The 21,471-nt window shown below is 37.7% G+C and overlaps 1 long non-coding RNA gene across 1 annotated transcript in view; it reads left to right on the forward strand.

The window, feature by feature from the left end:
* Positions 1-20,916, forward strand: part of LOC102485195 (uncharacterized) — a 50,352-nt gene extending 29,436 nt beyond the window's left edge. The window contains exons 3-4 of the long non-coding RNA XR_003548156.1: positions 17,965-18,109; positions 20,813-20,916. This is a non-coding gene — a long non-coding RNA (uncharacterized LOC102485195). The remainder of the gene's footprint in view (positions 1-17,964; positions 18,110-20,812) is intronic.
* Positions 20,917-21,471: the final 555 nt, after the last annotated feature.

Below are 21,471 nucleotides of genomic sequence, written 5' to 3' on the forward strand. Positions count from 1 at the left end.
ACCCATGGCTTACCCCTCATTTATATACACCTACCTAAAACATCCCAGGCATAGTGATGCCTTTTCAGTCTTGCTGTAATGCCACCCTCTCAGTGAAGCCAACCCTAGGTACCCTGTTTAAAAATTACAGCCTGCTTTAAAAACAATCTCCTTTAACCTGTCTCACTTTTCCTTCATAGTATTTATCTACATAGTTCTAATGTATAATGTAATTTACTTAGGTTTTTAAAAAGTTTTAAATGATCCATTCTTCTCCCTCCTTCCACTGGAATGTAAGTTCCATGCGAGTAGGAATCTTCATCTGTTTGTTCATTGATGTATTGAGCTTCCTAGAATAGGAGCCAAAATAATGCTTAGGAAAGAATAGCAGACACTCAATAAACATTGAGAGAATATACCATTCCTTTAGAAATTGCATGTAATGGGACCAGCAGGTGGCATGGTGGTTAAGGTTGCTGGACTCCTACATGGTCCACCATGGTTCAAGTTCTGGACCTGGCAGCTTGCTTTCTTGCTTTCCATTTCTCTATCTCACTCTGTTCTTTCTGGTCATATTAAAATAAATAAATGAATACAGTTAAATAAAATGATTATTAAAATAAGTTGCATGTAATTGATGAAATGTGAGTGGAGTTAAAAAATTGCATGTAACATTGGTATCAGTGTCATATTCATAATTTTGGTGGTGTTTAATTTATGATGGCCTACAATGGCCACTGTACTCACACACTTGGCTTCGTATGGATAAGCTGAAATCACACGTTAGGATTTTTTTCCTGAGCTGGTTGCTAAGTTACAGCCAATCACACTAGCCACACTTGAGTCCATCGCAGGAAGCCCGCCTTTTAGGCTGTGAGGACAGTATATCGTCCAGCTGCGAGGAACGCAGACATTTCTCTACCTCACTCTCTCACTTTTGTTGTGTGTACCTCTTTTTCCCTTTCCTGCACGCATCACTTTTCCCTCCCGGAAGACTTAAATGCCCTGTGACCATGGGGCTAGCTGGAGTCCTTCAGGAACCATTTTCTAAGAGACTGCCCTATTTGAATCGTCTGCCCTTTGTTTAACTAAACTGTTCAATTTTGGTTTGTCTAAAAAAATTTTTTTAACACTAGTGATAGTGAGAATGGAGAGATATAGGTGATCTAGGAGAAAGCTCTTATTTGTAGGGAATAAACACTAATGTACTGGGGTCATGGCAGCATGAACAGCTTACTTTTAAATCATTTAGGAATAAAACAGTTCGCACTAGCCTTGCAGCATTCAGTAAGCTGGAGATGATTTTAAAACAGAAATGCTTTAAAAATTGTTTTGATGTTAGAGGCAGGAGTGGAGAGGCTAGGCCAAGAAGAAAAGGGGATGTCACAGAGCAGAGTTACTTCCATCCCTAGCCATATTTTCCTTTCCTACTTACTTGTGTTTCTCACCCCATTTCCTTGGTTGCAGTACTCAGATGGAAGAGATGGAGTTTTAAACCAAGTGGCAGGATCATCTCGACTAGTTATTAAAATAGTCTATTGAAATGTTATCTGCTTTTATCAAAAAGGATAGGAACAATGTGGCATTTGCCAGAAATGGGTAGCATGCAGTGTATACTGTGGTTAAAAAATAGAGCACTCTGCGGCATGACAAGTTCAATTTTGGCGACAGACTTTGAAAGAGTAAAGAGGGAGCTCGTGTTTGTGGTGAAATGTTCTCTAAGTGATTAGCTAACGTGAAAGGAGAAACACTATTTATAAAATGAGTTCTACGATTAGAGCAATTCTAGAAGTACACATCCTTATATCATATTGGAGCCTAAAAGCTTAAACTCATGGGTAAAATTCAAAAATAGAAAGATTTCAGTCTGGAAGGAAATATGGTGGGAAAAACAAGCAAGGAGAATGTTCTGCTTATGTATGGGTGTGTAACAAACTCTCACAGCTCAGTTAGTGGCTTAAATCAGCTTTTCTTTCTCTCAGTAAAGTATTGAGATGTCAGAAAAGTCATGACATTTTTGCATAGAAAAATATATCATGACTTTTCCAATAACCCAATAGATTGAGGTCTGGGAATCTCTCCTTGTGGTGCAATTCAGACAGGTCAGGCTGCTGAATTCCTTCCTTCCTTTCTTTCTTTCTTTCTTTCTTTCTTTCTTTCTTTCTTTCTTTCTTTTTTTGAGAGTTTTTTTGCCATAGGGCATGTGCACTCTCACCCCCCAGGGGGGATGGCCACGCTGCAATCTCTTCTCCTCCATTCTCCTCTTGGGATTTTGGGCACACATGCACATGTGCCCAGCATGAATTTAAGCCACTGGGTCCAGGTCCCGAACTGTGGTCGACTACATGGGAGTCCAGCAACATAGCCACTATACCAACTGCTGGTCCTGGCTGAATCCATTTTTTTTTTTTTTTCCAGCTGAATCCAATTTTAAGATGGCTTCTTTATCCACATATTTTTGCCCCTCAGTATTCCTTGGCCTTTCTTCTCTCTCCATGTGCTGTGGACAGAATTTTTGTGTCATTCCCAAATTCATATGTTGAAATCCTAACTCCTGGGATTAGGAGATGAGGTTTTTGAGAGGTAAGTCAAGAGAGTGAAGCCTTCATGAATGGGCTGTCTACACGCCTTATAAAAAGGCAGGAGACAAAGGATCTAGCCCTCCATTCTCATCTATGTTAGGATACAAGAAGACGACTATAGTCTATGAACTAGGAAGCAGGCCTTCGTGAGACTACAGGGCTGCTGGCACCTTGACCATAGATTTCCTAGCCTGACAACTTTGAGAAATAAATGTCTGTCATTTCAGCCTCCCAGTTGATGATGTTTTGTTATAGCAACCAGCTGACCAAGGCATTGATCCTCCTAGGCCTTTGCAGACAGTTATGCTTCTCACGGCTAGCTGACTTGAAGATGGTTAGACCGCCTACATAGTGGCTTAGGGCGGTCAGAGAATAGTGTTCCCATAGATCCTGGCGGAAGCTGCAAGGCTTTTTATAATCTTGCTTCAGAAGTCCTGGTTTGCTACTTATACTGTGTCCATGGGCCAAGTAAGTCACTAAGGCCAGTTGAGATTCAGTGGGAGAAGTCACAGAGAATTAATGGACTACTTTCATCCATTCAGTTTTCCTTTTAACCACCAATTATTTACATTCTTCCCAAACACACAATACATGCACACATCCCAAAGCCCCGGATCTGATTGTTTTTCAACATTGGTTTGAACCAAAGGGTCTGATCAGCTAAATCAGGTCCAGATGTGGTGAGTTCCTCAGAGGAAGGTCCCCGAGTACGACTCTTCTTGATCTAAAGACTTGTAAACTGAAGAGGCGAGTTTCCTGGCCTTCCCACAGCACCCAGCGTAAGACTGTACAACTGGCAGAGGATAGCCACAATTGACGCTCTGGTTCGAGAAGACGGAAAACAGAAGCCGTGTCAGTAGTCCTTGGTAAATCACATTAGGAAACCCAGCTGGGGGCGTGTGGCCAGTCCTGCCCTCTGAGAATGCTTCTCTCTGGCACTTTGTTCTTCCCTCTGGATTCTTGTCACTACCTTCCTTTTCCCCGTGAGTTGTCTCTCCTTCTCTGTAAGAAATGGTCCCTGTTTTCAGCTGAGGAATGTTCTCAGTCTGCTTTTTCTCTAAACAAATTCAAGCGGTCAAAGGCCTGTTTCATTTTGTAATCCCTTTTTCCCCCCCTCTCAGTTAAAACTGATATAAATCCTTTAAAAACTTGGTGAGAGGGGCCGGCAGGTGGTGTGGTCGTGGTTAAGGGCAGTGGATTCCCATGTGGTAACTGTGGTTCGAGTCTCAGACCTGGCAGCTTGGTTTCTCGCTTTCACTTTCCCTTTCTCTGTTTATATCTGGTCAAATTGAAAAATGATAATAACAAATGGTATTAAATAATTAAATAATAAGTAATTCCTTGAGAGGGGAAAAAAAAAAAAAAAACACTTGGTGAGCTTGTATGTATCAAATGGTAATTCATTCCATTAGTCCAAAGTCAGACCATGCTTCTTTCTTCCAAGATAGAATTGTGTTTGCTTATTTTTACTTAGGACTAAGAATCCTGATGCAGAGGTCAAATAGCAAATGTCCTTAGGATTTTTAGGGTTCTTCTTCTTTTTTTTTTTTTTTTTTAATCTGGGAGGGATTCTGAGAAGCAGGACCTTAAGATTTTAAGAAATCCTAATATAAACACCCTTAAATCATTGTGAGGTCTCAACTGAGTCTTAGGGCCCTACCCTGGGACACTTTACCCTAAGTTGGTGCTGACCGTTAGTGCCCTGCAGTCGTATTTATATGGAGGCCATTTCTTATTTTAGAGTCTTTAACTTATCAGAAAAACTGGGGTTGAAAAACAGCTTTATTGGGGCCAGCAGGTGGTGTGGTGGGTAAGGTGGCTGACCATGGTTTCTTGGACCTGGTGACTTAAAAAGCATGCTGGGCATGTGTGTGTGCATGCCCAAAATCTCAGAGGAGAATGGAGAAGAAGGAATTGTGGTGTGGCCATCCTTCCTGGGGTGTGATTTCTCACTTCCCCTCTCTCTCTCTCTGGTGAGCACATGCACCCTATGCCAAAAAACTAAATATAAGTAAATAAATAAATAAAAGCTTTATTTTGGGCTGGCCTTGTCTTGGCCTGGTGGTTAAGGGAGCTGGATCCCTTTAGTCAACAATGTGGATCAAATCCCAGGCTCAGCGGCTTGAAAAACACATCAGGCACGTGTGCATGTGTGCCCAAATTCCGGACAGCAGAGAAAGATGAAAGATTGTGGCATGACTACATCCCAGAAGGAGGTGCTTTATCCCTCTCTCTCTTTGTTTTTCTCTGGCGAGCATTCATGTCTACTGGAAAAACGAAATCAAAGAGTTTTATTTCAAAATCCAGCAAATTCTGACACTTGTAGATCTCCTCTCAAGTTTGCTTGAGTTGAGTAGTTTTTTTTTTCTTTTTTTTTTTTTTTAGGTTCCCGTATATTTGTACTTTATTATACACAGCTAAAAGAAATTGGTTTCACTTTCAGCACCGATATGGAAATCTCTTCAGACAAGGCCATCAGTTCATTAAATGTATTTCCTTTCTTTCCTTCTCTGTTTCTTCTTTTTCTTTTCTCTTCATTCTTTGTTTCTTTTCTCTAAATAAAGGGGACACATTGTTGCCAAAACTATAACCACCATAAGTAGGTTGCCTTTTGCTCTAGTAACCATTTTCTCACTATCCTTAAGCCCAGTGAGAAAGCCCTTCCAGCTTTTGCTTCCTGCTTGGTCTAAAAGCTGTCACATGTTTCAAGTTTTTGTTATAACAATGTATCAAATTCTGTTCTCTCTATTTGCTGCATAAAAAAACACCCCAAAACTTAATGACTTATAAAAACTGTTTCATTGTCCAGGATTTTCTGGTCTAGGAATCTGAGTGAGGCTCACATGGGCAGTTTGTCTTTGATCTACTTGTGGCATCAGCTGAAGGATTTAGAGCTGGAGCATCCACTTAAAATGTAACATGGCTTCTTCACTTACATATTTGATTATTCTCTGGCTTCTGTCTTGTTCCATATGGTATTTCATACTCTAGAACTTTCCCATGTGGTTCGAACGTCTCACAGCATGGTGGTCTCAAGGTGGGCAAAGTAGTCACCACTTCTTAAATGTATCTTAGGGCTGCCATGTAGCTCTCCAAGAGGCTTGAGAAGAAGCTACAAGGCTTTGTATAACCTTGGCTCAGAAGTATTAGAACAATTCAAGTGTTGATCAGTGAGTGTATCAAGACCAATCCAGACTCAAGGAGAGAGAGGGGAATTACAGTCTACTCTCAATGGTAGAAATAACAAAAGATACGCAATCACTATTAAAAATATCCTTAAGAATTTAAGTCTCAGGCCAGCTTTGTAACACAGTGTTCAATGCTGTGTTTGGGGGCCAGATCCCACATGACTGACTGCAGTTCAAATCCCAGCCTTGTGCATAGATGCATGTGCACACACGCTCAAAATTCTGATAGGTTGAGGAAGTAGAGGAAAAAGGATCGTGGCATGACCATGCCTTATTGGGGATATGCACTCTCACTCTCTGGCAAGCACATGTACCCTCTGGCTATTAAGACAATAACGACAACAAAAAAAGAATTTGGGCATTGAGAGGTGTAGTTATTATTTAGATGACAATTTTATGTATGCTAAAGGTATTAAATGGGTTTAGGCAGTATTTATTTATTTTTCCCTCCTTGAATATACTTCTATGCTTTTTTGAAAAATATTAATTTTAGAAATTTGTAGCGTCAATCAGGGAATATAGAGTTTCTAAAGATACTATAATTTATATATGTATTCATTAGTTTTAGTCTCAGACTAAACTTAAAGGAAGGAAAATTAGGCCATGGAAACACCCAAGTCAATGATCACATTTATTGCTCATTATTTATATGTACTTAGATACTGGGTGTTCGCATAACTTACTAGTGAATTTTATTCAGCTGTTCTTGAATGTCAGAGAAATAAAACACTTACGTTTTCTGTGATAGTCAGTGTGTATTTGAGAAAATGTAGCCAAAAGGAACAGAAATTTATAGTCTTATATGGCTCTGGCATAGTGGAGAAAAATCCATGGAAAACTCACACTTTTATCTGTATTCTCAGTTTGGTTAGTGTCATTTCTGAAACTCCTTCTGATATAGGAGAAAAGAGGATCTAGGATCCCCCCAAATTAAAAGACTCTGGGGAAACTTCTATTCAAAATCCCCACTCCTCATATTTATGACTTTTTAAAATTAAAAAAGTCTTCCACATATAAAAAGGGAACAAGAAGAAATTTCTTTCCCAAAGAGAGTGGTTTAAGACACATATGTAATGGGAACCAGCAGTTAGCGTAATGGCTATGTCGCTGGACTCCCACGTAGTCGACCGCGGTTCGTGTCCCAGACCCGGTGGCTTAAAACTCACGCCGGGCACATGTGCGTGCGTGCCCAAGATCCCGAGAGGAGAATGGAGGAGAAGGGATTGCGGCGTGACCATCCCCCCTGGGGGGTGATTTCTCGCTTTCTGTCTCTATGTCTCTCTCTGCCTGTCTGGCTAGCGCACACGCCCTATAGCGAAAACCTCTCCAAAAAAAAAAAAAAAACACATATGTAATGATATTCTACAGTCACCATGTCCTTTGTTAAAAAAAAAAAAAAAGTCTATTACTCTGGTAGAGATGTCAGGCCTTTCTGAAAAATTGGTATATTTATTTAAGTGTACATAGTAAAACTTCTAAGTTTGAAAGGAACATAAAATCCAACTTGCTCACCAAGCCAATTTTTTTCAAGCTTTCGAAACTTGCTTGTATAGACAGTTGAATCTTAATCTTACCACAGTCTAGCCTTCGCCATTTTCCCAGCAGCTTGATAACTCTTGGCATTAAGGTTTCATTCTCAGGCTTAGGGTAGACAGATATGTTGTTGTCCAGCACACACATAGAGCTGACGACAGTAATGAGATAATGACTTGATAACATGCATATGTTCCTCACCCTTTGAGTCTGCGCTTAGGCAAGTATCAGTTCTGACAGCTTTGGACCTCTATCCAAGTTGGGCTAAACCAAGCCAACTATCACTGGCAATTTTCCTCCTATAAATAAGACATTTCTCATGAGGCAGCTAACTTCTGACTTAAAAATAATTATTTCTAAAACCAGTGTGCTTCTGTTTACATATTCACCCATAACTAGCATTGAAATGGCAAAACCTTTGCAGAAGTGCTTGCTATTTGGAAGCTGGACAATGACCAGACAGACAAAATCAAAAAAGACATGTTCATATAAATATAGGGTTTAGAGAAGGCAGCCCCAATTTTTTATTTTCCTGAAGAGAAAAGATGGTAGTTGATAACTTATTCTGATTGATAAAGTATTGCTACTATTAATATATGAGAAAATAAAGTAGGTCAGTCAGGCCACACCAAACTCCAAAGAAATTCTGTGCAGAGTCTGGCATTATCCATAAAACTTTATTTCATGTGTCCCCTAAACCAGCCACTTTTGGTATGGGAAGAATATGCTGAGGTAATATCTAGAATTTGTAGTTGGATGAATACTTAAAGTTGATCTAGCAAGTCCATGATCCAGAGAACTTAAGACACTTTGCTCTGCTCTTGGGGTTCATTAGAGTCAAGTCTTTGGCTCTAACTTAGTGTGTTTTTGACACTGCATGCTGCCATCTGAATCTCAGTGCTTTTGTCCTTAAACAACATTTTTGATAGAAGTGGTTATATAAATTTAGCTATTTCCGGAATACACATGCTTTGTGCTAGCAACCAGAGATACAAGAATGAAGAAAATGTTCCGTGTCAAAGGTTTTACTCTCTATAAGGAGATCAACAGTAAACAAAATGTTAAAACACAATGAGATTAGTGTTAAAATAGAGAATTAAAAAGATGCTACAGGAGGGACTTCATCGGCAATCAAGGCTACCACCCTGGTTACTACAGTCATAGCAGTAGAAGGAGCAGGGGGAAAGCAGGCCTGCCTGGCGTCAGTTCTTCCCCTAACCCCCTTGCCCATTCTAGGATGTGAGAGAAGAGGCTAACTTGGCATTGAAGACCACCACCCTGGTTCCTATAGTCACAGAGGGCAAATAAGAGAGAGCAAAATAAAAGGAGCAGAGGGAAAGTAGGCCTATCCACAGTGAGCTCTTCACCTAAGCCCCGTGCCCAGTCTATGGTGTGGAGGAAGGGCAGCCTCAATATAAGACTACCACATCTGAACTAAATAGAGAATTTTAAAAAAAGGGGGGGGGGAGGGAACCAGCAGATGGCATAATGGCTATGTCTCTGGACTCCCACATAGTTGACTGCAGTTCAAGTTCCAGACCCAGTGGCTTAAAATTCATGCCAGGCGCATGTGTGTGGATGTCCAAAATCCTGAGAGAAGAATGGATTGTGGTGTGACCATCTCCCCTGGGGGGTGATTTCTCAGTTTCTGTGTCTCTGTCTCTCTTGCGAGTGCACATGCCCTCTAGCAAAAATTTATTTAAAAGAAGAGTCACACAAAACATCAACAAAAGAAAGAGCTGTTTTTTGAGATAATAAACAAAATCGACAAATTATTAGGTAGCTTAACTAAGAAAAAGAGAAAATGGAGCCAGATAGATAAAATTAGTAGCAAAGCTGATCATATTATAACCGATATACCAGAAATACAAAAAAATTATGACAGATTACTGTAAGCAACTATATACCAACAATTTAGGAAAACCAAGATGAGATGGATACATTTCCGGGTACATACAAGGTATCTAAGCTGAATCAGGATGAAATAGAAAGCCTGAATAGGTCAGTAACAAGTGATCAGATTGAGTCAATAATAAGTAGTCTCCCAACAAAGAAAAGCCCAATTTTAGATTTCACTTCTGAATTCTACAAAACTTTTAAAGAAGAATTCCAGTTCTCAAACCATTTCCACAGATCGAAAAGGAAGAACCCTCCCAAACTCATTCTATGAAACCTCCATCACCTTGATAGCAAAACCAAACAAGGACATAAGAAAAAAGGAGTTATGGACCAATATTACTGATGAATATGGGTGCAAAAAAATCTCAATAAGATATTAGCAGACTGAATCCAACATCGCATTCAGAAGATTATACACTACAACCAGATAGGCTTTTCCCAGGAAATGCAAGGGTGGTCGATATATGCAAAACAATAAATGTAATACATTACATTAACAGAAAGAAAGATAAAAACCATATGATTGTATCTATGAATGCAGAAAAAGCATTTGATAAAATTCAACATCCCTTCAAGATGAAGACTCATCAAAATTGGCATAGAAGGGACATTTTTTCAACACAATAATAAACTTATTAAAAGTAATTTAGCTAAGGCCAGCAGGTGGCATGGAGGTTAAGGTGGCTGTATCTCACACGGCTGACTTCAAGTCCCCGAAACAGTGGCTTGAAAAATATACTGGTGCATGTACACACATGTCCAAAATCTGGAAAGGGAAAGGGAGATGGGATTTCCCTATGGTATCCCCTCTGGGGGATGATTTCTCAGTTTTCTCACTCCAGCAAGTGCTTGTGCCCTAAAGCAAACAACAAAAAAAGTATAACTGCTATTCTTTTTGGTTTGTTTGTTTTGGAGAGATTTTTGCTATAGGATGTGTGTGCTCACTGGAGAGACAGAGAGAGACAGAGAGACAGAAGGCAAGAAATCACCCTGTGGGGGGATGGCCACATTGCAATCTCTTTTCCTCCATTCTCCTCTCTCTCTCTCTCTCTCTCTCCCTCGCCGCTCTCTCTCTCTCTCTCTCTCTCTCACACACACACACACACACACACACACACACACACACCTGATGTGAGTTTTAAACCATCAGGTCCGGGCCTTGAACCACTGTCAACTACATGGGAGTCCAGCAATGTAATCATTACATCATCTACTGTTCCCATAACATTTATTCTTAATAGTTAAAGAATGAATGCTTTCCCCCAAGACTGAAAACAAGATAAGGATATATGTTCTCACCATTCTTATTCAAAACAGAGCTGAAACAGTCAAGAAAAAGAAATAAAAGGCATACAAATAGGCAAGGGATAAGTGAAACTACTATCTTTCTTTATGAATGGCATGATTGCCTATATAGAAAATGCCCATGAATTTATAAATACTCCTAAAATTAATAAGTAGTTCATCAGGTTTTCAAGTATAAGAACAACTCACAAAAAGCAGTCTACTTCATCAGTTGCAGAAACTGAAATTAAAAGCACAATACCATTTATAATTATTCCAAATAAAATATTTAGGGACTCAACAAAACAAATATTTGCTGGGAATTACAAAATTCTACTGAAAAAACTCAAAGAAGATCTAAATAAATAGGAGTTTTATCTTATCTTACTCATTATTGAAAGACCCATCGGAGAAAAGTTGTCAATTTCTCCCTCATCCATCTATGGGTTTAGTGTGGTTTCTATAAATACTCCATCATAAGCATTGGAAACAAATGAAATAGCTTATAAAATTTATATGGAAAGGGGCCAGTGATGGCATGATTGTTACGGTGCTGGACTCCCACATCACCAACCATGGTTCAACTCCTGGACCTGGTGGCTTGCTTTCTCTCTCTCTCTCTCTCTCTCTCTCTCTCTCGTGAGTACATGTGCCCTATAGCAAATTGAAATAATAATAAATTAAATACATAAATAATAAAATAAAAAGTTTTATGGAAAGACAAAGACACTAGAATAGCTGAAGTAATCTTTACAAATTAGAAAAAAAGTAGAAAGAATAGGTCAATGGAACAGAATGGAAAATCTAGGAATAGAGTCAGAAAACATCCTCAACTGATTTTTGATAAAGGTGCAAAACTAAGCAGTAGAAGAAAGAAAACCTTTTCATTTTTAAAATAGAAAATTTTGAGAAATAGAGGGCAGATTAATAGCTGCCAGGTATTACAGATGGGAGTAGGAGTACCATGGAGGGCCTTTCTACTGTTCAAAGAGTTTAGTAGTATAATTGTGGTGGTGAATATATGGACCTATGCAGATGGTAAAATGCTATATAACTTAATATATGCAAACCAATATAACTAAGCACAAGTGAACTGAGACAATCTGAAGAAGATCAGTAGATTGTATCAATGTCAATATCTCAGCTGCTATATTAGTCCAAGCAACCCAAGTGAATGGAACAATATCCATTGAAAATGAGGACAACATAACAAGAAATCCCAGAAACCATTAAATGGCATAATAGGTATTCTACCGGGTGAAAAGGCAAAGGCATTGAAAACCTTTTTCATGATGTGCTAGCTGAAAACTTCCCAAATTGAAAGACATATAGACATTCAAAATCCAAGCAATTCAAAAGATGCTAAATAGATTTAACATGAAAAGATCATCTCCAAGCACAACCAAATTGGTAAAAAATCAAAGACAAAGGCAATGTTCTGAAAATGGCAAGAAATACCAAGTTACTTACAAAGGTTACCCCAAGAGCTAACATTGGACCTCTCAACTGAAGCAATGCAGGCAAGTAAAGAATGGGAAGACAGGGACCAGCAGTTAGCGTAATGGCTATGTTGCTAAACTCCCATGTAGTCGACTACAGTTTGAGTCCAGGACCCGGTGGCTTAAATTCATGCCGACTGCGTGTGTGTGTGTCCAAGACCCCGAGAGGAGAATGGAGGAGAAGGGATTGTGGTGTGACCATCCCCCCTGGGGGGTGATTTCTCGCTTTCTGTCTCTATGTCTCTCTCTTTCTGGCAAGTGCACGCGCCCTATAGCAAAAACCTCTCCAAAAAAAAAAAAAAATGGGAAGACATATTTAAAACTCTGAAAGAAAACAATTTCAGATAAGATTATTATATCTGGCAAGATTATTCTTCAAATGAGATGGACAAATAAAATCATCCCAGATAAACATAAGCTGAAAGATCAGCTCTTCAGGAAATACTTAAGGGACTACCATACCAGGAAAATTAAATGGAGATAAAAAGAAAAGAACACAAAACAATTAGGAAAAAATATAAAAGGAGTACCCAATGCCAGGGACAACTTCACATGTATCAATAATAACACTGAATGTTAATGAATTAAATTCCCCAACTAATAGGCTGAAAATTCAGATTCAACTATTTTACATAGAAGCAGATTTCAGTACAAATTCACCAATAATTTGATAGACATATTGCATTTGTTATTTATTATTTATAAACATTATTCATTGTATAACACTAGGTAGCAGAGGAAAGTCCAAAATGTTAGAAGTAGCTGAATCTTTCTTTGGCAAGCATTTACAGAAGACTAAAATCAAGAAATTTATAAAGCCTATGAATCACCAAATCACTGATTTTTACCAAGTCTTTATTTTTAAACTTCTCTTTCCAAGTTTGTTTGTTTGTTTGTTTTTGCTTTTCTTGAGGACATACTTTATACACAGTATAGTACTGTATTCTTAGAAGAACTCACAGCGAGTGAGTAAGTGTTCTTTTTCTCTCTCTTCCTAATGAGCTAATGTTATGTACAGTTTTACCTGTCTTTAACTGGACCAATGATTGATAACAAAGAGGCTTTTAGATGATGAATTCTTGTCTCCCACAATCCTCTACATGGAAATTACAAATTCTTTTTTATTAGCTCCGTTAAGATTATCTTTGTTTTCCAAAATCCATTCTCATTGATTTATGAGACTTGTTGTTGTCTGATTGTTAATTATTTTGTTTTTCTTTAGAACTGTATTTCATAATAAAGAACATCATTGACAATTTAAAATATACTTCCAAAAAAACTAGTAGATTAAACTTCAAACGTGTACAACATAATGTAATACTATATGTTGAAGATGGAAAATTGTTAATATCCTTGATTTATTACACACTGTATACATACTTTAAAAATTCATATTATATTTTACAAAGATTTATAATGATCATATATAAATCAGAAATTACAATAAAAGTAAAACATAGAAAAATTCTGTTTATCCACAACTATTATGAGAATTAAGTGGCAAGACCCTAGAATGAGAGATTTTACAATATGCCTGACAAATTATTCACATGCAGAATATATAAATAACTGCTGCAAATTGAATGAGGTAATATAGTAGAAAACAGGCAAGAAACTTGATAGGTACTTCACAAAACAATATATACGGGGGAGCAAAACACATATGACAACATACTCATCCCCTGGTGTAGGACCCACTATGTTTGCTCTAAAAAACAGGTGGTCCAACTTTGATGACCGTGTAAGACAGAGCTGCCTAAATTGAATCATTATGTGAGAGAAAAACTATATTCTATCTAGTGAAAATCATTTTGAGTCTGTGTTGCTACAAAGCTTAACCAATACCCTACAAACCAAATTGTTAAATTTTCACAAGTTTACTATGTATAAAACTAGCACAGAAAAATTAGTTGCATATCCATGCTCCAGCACCATACAGAAAGTATAACAACCATGTTAGATCTATGCAAAATTGATCTATAGAATCAAAGTAAGCTTAATAACCAACAGGCTTTTTCATAGAACTCAACCCAACTATTTTTAAATGACCACAAAAGGGTAAAAAAATAACTGAGACTCACTTGAAGAACAAGGTGCGGACAATTATTTTAACCATATTAAATATTCAAATATGAAGCTGGCATTCAACAATGTAGCATTAGTACAGGGAAGGAAAATAGATCAGTGGAAGAAATTGAGATGTCAGAAAGTGACCCAGGACCAGTTGGTGGCTTGTTGGTTAGGCAGCTTGATCCCAAATGGCTGACAGTACAGATCAAGTCCCAGACTTGGTGGCTTGAAAACATGCCTGGTGCATGTACGTGCATGTCTGAAATCTCAAGAGGAGAATGGAGGAGAATGGCATGATCATACACCCTGGGGGTACTTTCTTGCTTTCCTTCTCTCTTTCTGTCAAGTGCTCAGTGACCCATTCATATCTGGAAATCTGTTATATAATAAACACATAACTGTAGAGCAGTGGGTAAAGTTGAACTCTTCAATAAGATATGGTAATTATTACTCATAAAAAAGAATAAAATAAAATTTCTATTTCATACTATACTACAAACTTTATTCCAGAATTTTTGAAAATTTATTTATTTTATTTATCATCATCATTTTTTTAACCAGAGAGAGACAGAAACAGAGACAGAGACAGAGAAACAGAGAGAGAGAGAGTGAGAAAGCAAGGCACTAGGTCTAGGTCTGGGAATAAACTTCAGTTGGCTATGTGGAAGTCCAGCGCCCCAACTATCACCTGGCCACAATACTCTCCAGATGTTTTAAATACATTAATGTAAAAAAAAAAAAAAATTTAGAAAGAAATGTAGAAGAGTCATTTCATGATCTCATGAACAGAAGTGTTTCTTAAGACACGGAAAGGAAGAACCATAAAGGAAAGATCAATAATTCACCTCTGCTTAAATCAAGAACATTTGCACATGAAAGAACATCATTAAAAAGTGACAAGACACTACAGTCTAGTAAAATATAAACTCAATAAAGAATTTGGGCCCAGAGAAGATAAAGAATCACCTATAAATTGAGAGAAAAACAAATAATCCGATAGAAAATGTGGGCAAAAGACATATACACTTTTCTTACAAGAAGAAAAATAAAAGACCCATAAACACAAATTCTATTAGGTCATCAGGAAAATCATGACGTATTTTTCTACACAAAAATGAGTCATGTCTTTTCTGATGACCCAGTATATGCTTAGCGTCATTGATAATATGAAATACAAAATTAACATCACAATGCAGTAGAATTTTCCATCCACAAAATTAGTAAACATCAAAATATTTAACAATATTAAGTGTTTGCTAAGAAATCTCTGCTATACATGTAACTAATGGAAGTATAAATTGGTGTAGACATTTTGTAAAACAATTTGATATTGCCTTGTAAAGTTAAGTGTGTATTACTATAAGGCCTGGGATTGAGCTCCTGTTAAACTTCCTCAAAACCTTTGCACATACTCACTGCTTGTAGTAGCATTAATGCAGCAGCGATAACCTGGAAACAACAAAAATAACTACTTTGAGGAGAATGAATAAAATGGAATTGAATGAAATCATTTACAGTGCTGAAAGTTAGTGAGCAATAGTTACCAATGTTGTTATGAGCTAATTAAAAAAAAATCATATCCCCCACCCCACCAAAAAAAAAAAAAAAAAGGGAAGAAGATAACAGATCATAGACCATAGGAGACTGTATCAATTGTACTAAGTAAAGAAACATAAAATTCAAAAGTATAATGCTTAGGGATACATCCTATGTTGCAAAACTATAATATCGGGTAAATAAAAGGACTCATAAACACAAAATTCAGAGTAGTGTTTACCTTGGGGTGCTGAGGAGAATATACTAGGAAGGACATCCAGGGCTTCACCATTCACCATTCACTTAACCATTCAGTATGGTATTGTTTAATTTTTTTTTTTTTTTTTTTTTTTTTTTTTTTTTTTTGAAAAAAACAAAGAGGAAAAGAAGAAAGAGAGACAGAAGGTGAGAAATCACCTCCCAGGGGATTGGCCACACCGCAGTCCCTTCTCCATTTTCCTCTTGGGATCTTGGGCACACACACACACATGTGCCCAGTGTGAGTTTTAAGCTGCGGAGTCTTGGACTTGAACCTGGTCGACTATGGGGGAGTCCAGTAATGTAACTATTATGGCATCTGTTGATCTTCGTATTGTTTGATTTCTTAAGTTCAGTGGTTGATAGTTTCTGCTCATTTAATTATTGCTTATAATACATGCATAGGTTATATTTATCATATATGTCTGTATTACCTTATACATAAAAATGAATAGAATAAATAATTGATAGTTTCCAATCTGGAATATGTAATTAGATTAAAAAGTTATAGTAGTCCTCGATTTTCTCTAGAAGTTGTATACAATAGCATGGTATAATGGAAACTCAATGTGTGGTGATGTCTCTTTATACTGAGCTAATGATATTTGTGTTGCCAGAATATATAAAGGCTCCATCTTCTCTTCTTGTAGACAAAGATTTGCAACTGATAAGATAGAGTTGAAGATGGTGAATGGGCCTGGGCAGCATTCATTACTCTTCCCACTTTGCCCAGCAGATAACGTTAATCACTCGGAGCATTTACTCCCAAATCCCTAGAGGGTGATTTAACACAGACTACTATAGCAAAATGCCATGGGATGGGTGATTTAAACATTTATTTCTCACATGTCTGGGTGTGGGGAAGTAAGAGATCAAGGTGTCGGCAAATTTTGTTCTAATTCCATCCTGGGGTTCTACTCTCATGATCTCATCCAAATCTAATTACTTCCCAAATGCCTTACCTCCAATTACCATCACACTGGGATTAGGGCTTTATGTGAGTTTGGTGGTGGTGGTGGGGGGGTTCCAGGTGCAACCTTCAGTGGGTAGCAGAGGGATTTGTCAGGGTCTCAAATTCTTTCTCTAAATGTGGCTCTAAGTAGCCACTGCCAACTAGCCAAAGGTAGTTCTCAAGTTGAAACTCATTTGCCTTCACCGTGTTAGGTCACATATTCTGACTAATACTCTACTGGAGTATGTTCATATGGAGGGAATAGTAGTTTTGTTTGAGTTATTCTAAATTCAGAACCAGAAAAAAATAAAGAAATTACATAAAGGAAAATCTAGAAAACCAAACCAAATAAACTCTCTTGTTTATGGTTTTATTTAACATAAAATTTCCTCTCAGTAAAATGTCCAAATATTTAATATCTAATCTGATGTTTTGACAAATATATAAATGCACCCACAATCCATCAAATTAGTTTCCCCTCACATCAGAGAGCTCTTTTATGACATTTCCTATTAATTTCTCCAGAGTTTTCTATTACCTTTCTGTTGTTCCCTTCTTGAGATTTTTTCCCCCTTTGTTTTCAATAGAAACCCCAATCTTTAAGATTCTCAACCTAATGAATTCATGCCTTTCTATGTGACTTCTAGCCTTTCCACGCCAAATAAACTGCAGAGGACTAAAGCGAAGAGCCGTGTAATTCTAACTTCGTTTCAAATCCCCTGACATTAGTTTCGTCTGCTTTTGATTTTTCTCCAGTGCCTTCAGATATTGTTGTGCTTATATTTTTCCAGAGTTTATGATTGTTATTCGAGGAAAGTTTAGTCCAACATAAACTCTTTCTCTATTACTTGAAAGTCAAATCAATTTGTAACAGAAAAACTTTTTAACTCCAAAAGCTAACCTAGGTTTAGAAGTAGCTTGTTTCATAAGATAGTGAGCTAACAGGACCTGGAATATTTAAGCAGGAACTATATTAGAAGTTAATTTGTGAGTTCCACCTGCAGACCCCTGGCCAATCAGGGAAAATTAGGCAGGGCCTTTCACTGGCCCTGGCCCCAGCTCCAGCTCCAGTCCCAGTCCAGCTCTCTCAATCTCAGAGCCCCCCTCCCCCCACCTGCCAGAAAGTATGCTGCCTTTTATTTCCTTCTTTCTTTTGGTAATTTCCTACTTCTCCTTTCCCATAGGACAAACCCAGCTCTCCAGTAGTGCCCAGTTCCATCTGACAGACTCCTGGCCAGTCAGGGCTACTGAGCCAGGGCCCTTCATGCTCCAGCTCTGGCCCCAGCTCGGTTCTCCCAACCTCAGAGCCCCCATCTTCCTGTCAGAAAGGTAGGCTGCTTTTTTTTTCTTCTTTCTTTTGCTAATTTTCTACTTCACCTTATCCCATAGGACAGCCCCAGCTCTCTAGCAGAGCCCAGTTCCATCTGCAGACCCCTGGTGAAATTGTGTGCTGTGTTAGTACACGGTGTGCAACTTTTTCTTTTTTCTCTTGCATATTCTTTTTTCTTCTCTCTTATATTGTCATCTTCTCATCCTCCACCCATCCAGAGGGACTAGACAGGTCTAGAATCATAGTTTTCAAATACCTTTGTATTGTTAGGCTCCCTGGGACTCCCTCTTTTACTGATCCACCTAAGCAAAAGGATAAACTGCTCTTCAGACACCTGAATAGAAGACTCCTTCTGTGGGGGCCTCATTCCTAAACACAGCAGAAGAGAGACTTTGGTACACATCAATCCACAGCAAAAGGTAAAGAAACTTGTTCCCAGTGGCAGAAACATTCTCCAAAAGGATATACAAAAGTGAGTACATCACCCAATGGCTAGAAGTAGAAGAGGAGCCTCAGGTTTGAAGAAACCAGAAAATATGTCTTCATCAATAACTCTCCTCCATCTCTTGAAAAATGAGAAGAAGTAACCAAAATGTCAGAGAAAGAATTCAGAACATTCATAGTGACAAAACTCTATGAGTTGGAACAGAAAAGAGACAATGAACTCAAGGAGATGAGGAAGTCCTTCCATGGTTTGAAAGAAGAAATGGACACTATGAGAAAGAATCTTATGGAACTATTAGAAATGAAGTCTGTAATACAGGAAATCAAAAACTCTCTAGAAAGTATTAAGAACAGATTAGACCATGCTGAAGATAGAATCTCCAATGTAGAAGATAAAAACTCTGACCTAGTAAAAAGCACCAAAAAGGTAGAGAAAATAACAAAAAAATGAGGATAATATACTAGAAATACTAGATTCCATTAAACATTCAAACATCCGGATAATTGTTATCCCAGAAGGTTAAGAAACAAATCAGAGCGGGGATAATTTATTCCATGAAATCCTGGAAGAAAACTTTCCAAGTCTAGAGAAGCATTCAAACATCTAGACCCAAGAAATACAAAGGACCACAAAAAAAAAAAAAAAAAAAAAAAAAAAAACAACCACAAAAAAAAAATCAACCCAAGAAGATCCTCCCCAAGGCACATCTGAGCCAGACTGGCCAAAACCACAGATAAAGACAAGATACTAACATTGGCAAGAGTGAAATGACAAATAATTTACTAAGGTCATCCCATCAGGTTAACACTGGACCTTTCAATAGAAACAATGCAAGCAAGGAAAGAATGGGAAGTCATATTGAAAGTGTTAAGAGAGAAAGTTATTGTATTTATCTTCTCCAATTGTAACTGAAGCTCAGACTATTTCATTCTCCTAATCAGCAAAGTATAATATTTTAGGTATTTGTCCAAGAATTTAAACTTGGTCTCACTGCCACTATCACTTATTCAAAGTTTTACTGAGAGAATTTGTATTTATGTATTATTTTTAAAAAGAATATACAGTCCAAAGTTCACAGTCATTCTGAAAATAATCCAAAGACAGTGTAGTATCATGTGTGTAAGTACAGACTCTGGGGTTACACTGTGGGATGTGACTAAACTCTGTTTCTTACTTATGTGGCCTTGGGAAAAATATGGAAATTCTCTTTATTTCAGTTCCCTAATCTATATAATAAGAATGAGAATAACAATCTTCATAAAGCTCTTATGTGCAATGTATAATGCATAATAAGTGCTGAGAAATTTTTGACACACCGAAATTATTAAAAATGTTAACTATTATAACCTCAGTTTTTGAACCCAATTATGTACTTATTTTATAGATCTGTATGCCATCTTTGTTGTAAGGGTCACTAAAAAAAGTCTTATATACTTGTTATTATGAGCAGGTAATGATGTTATCTCCATTTTATAGATGAGTAAACACATGCTTAAAGAGTTCTGCAGTTGGTCCAAAGTCACTTTGCAGAAAGTACTTGGACTCAGGCCTGTTTCTAGGCCATGATGATAACCAAGAGGCCATGTTTTATTCATCCTGACCAACCTCAAGCTTGGCTGAGCATACATTCACTTTCTATGTGTCTACAAGTAATTGTTACACTCTATTTTAGTGGTTCATGCTTATTTCCTTAGCACTTTAGGGGGATATCTTTAGGTCTTCTGCTCAGGATTAAAATACACATTTAATGGTGTCTCAATGAGCTAATATCAGTACAAATTCACTTTGACAGGTAGAACATGAAATCACTATCATTTTATTACTATTATTGCCTGTGTTAATAATTATGGTATGATGTTACTATTAGAATCAGATGATGGGAAGGTCCTATGAAAGAATCCTTAGGTTTTCCCCTTGCATTCAGGTAGGATTCAACTAATTTCTCCCAGTCAGGTAAGAATCTCCCCTGCTTTAAACCTCTGTAACTTTGGGACCTGCAATGTCAGATGACTGACTATCCTGGTTGGCCCAAGAGTTTCCCAGAATAGGAATTTCATTGCTAAAACTAGCAAAGTCCTAGGAAAACTGGTTGGTCATACTCAAAATGAACCCTCACCTTTCCTCTTTAGTTTTTGCTTTCTATCTGTGCGCTAAACAGGGTGGAGGCAGAGACAGCTGGTTGCCATTTTTAAAAATAATAACCCTTCACCAATCTGAGGGCTGTTATTATGTTGTTCCTCTCACCTTTCTCCCTTAGGCCAACCAACAGACTTGTACCAAAAATTCACTTCACCTGGTGTACTGTGCTCACTGATTTGAGGGGATGCAAAAGAGACAGGATGAAAAAAACCTTGCCCTGGAGGAAACAAAAGAGGTAGTTCTAGTTCCTTTCACCTTTGTCCATGGCCTTGTTTTCCAACCCTTTAATTATCTGTATTGATTTGCTTTGAACATTTTGCAAATGATTGGTAAAGACCAGAGTTGTGTATAGCTCTTAAATGTTCTGTGATAGTGCCATGCTGTGTGAAGATGCTTCTACTTTTGTATTCATTTGTTACATTTATTTGTAACCATTTTAGACATCACCACCCCATGGCAGAGTCAGCTCCCCTTGGAGCCTTCTATGACACTGGCAGTGGAACTAGTCAGTATCTAAGATGTTTCTCTCCTGACAAGGAGCAGGATTGTCCACAGACTACTCTGCTTTGTATTAATCTATGGTTTAAAGTTTAAAAGCTCTACTTGATCTACTGTTTACAAATAGTTTTCACAACAGAAAAATGAACTGCATATATTCCATAATTCTAACCATGTCCTCCCTCCAATTTGTCATCTGCCTTTTATTAAATTGTGTTTGGACTTCTTTCTCTAAAAAAAAAAAAAAATTCTATCCTTCGCAATTGACCTCCTCCACAT

The sequence above is a fragment of the Tupaia chinensis genome, unplaced genomic scaffold, assembly GCF_000334495.1.
Source record: "Tupaia chinensis unplaced genomic scaffold, TupChi_1.0 Scaffold148049_1, whole genome shotgun sequence".
In the NCBI taxonomy this organism is placed as follows: domain Eukaryota; kingdom Metazoa; phylum Chordata; class Mammalia; order Scandentia; family Tupaiidae; genus Tupaia; species Tupaia belangeri.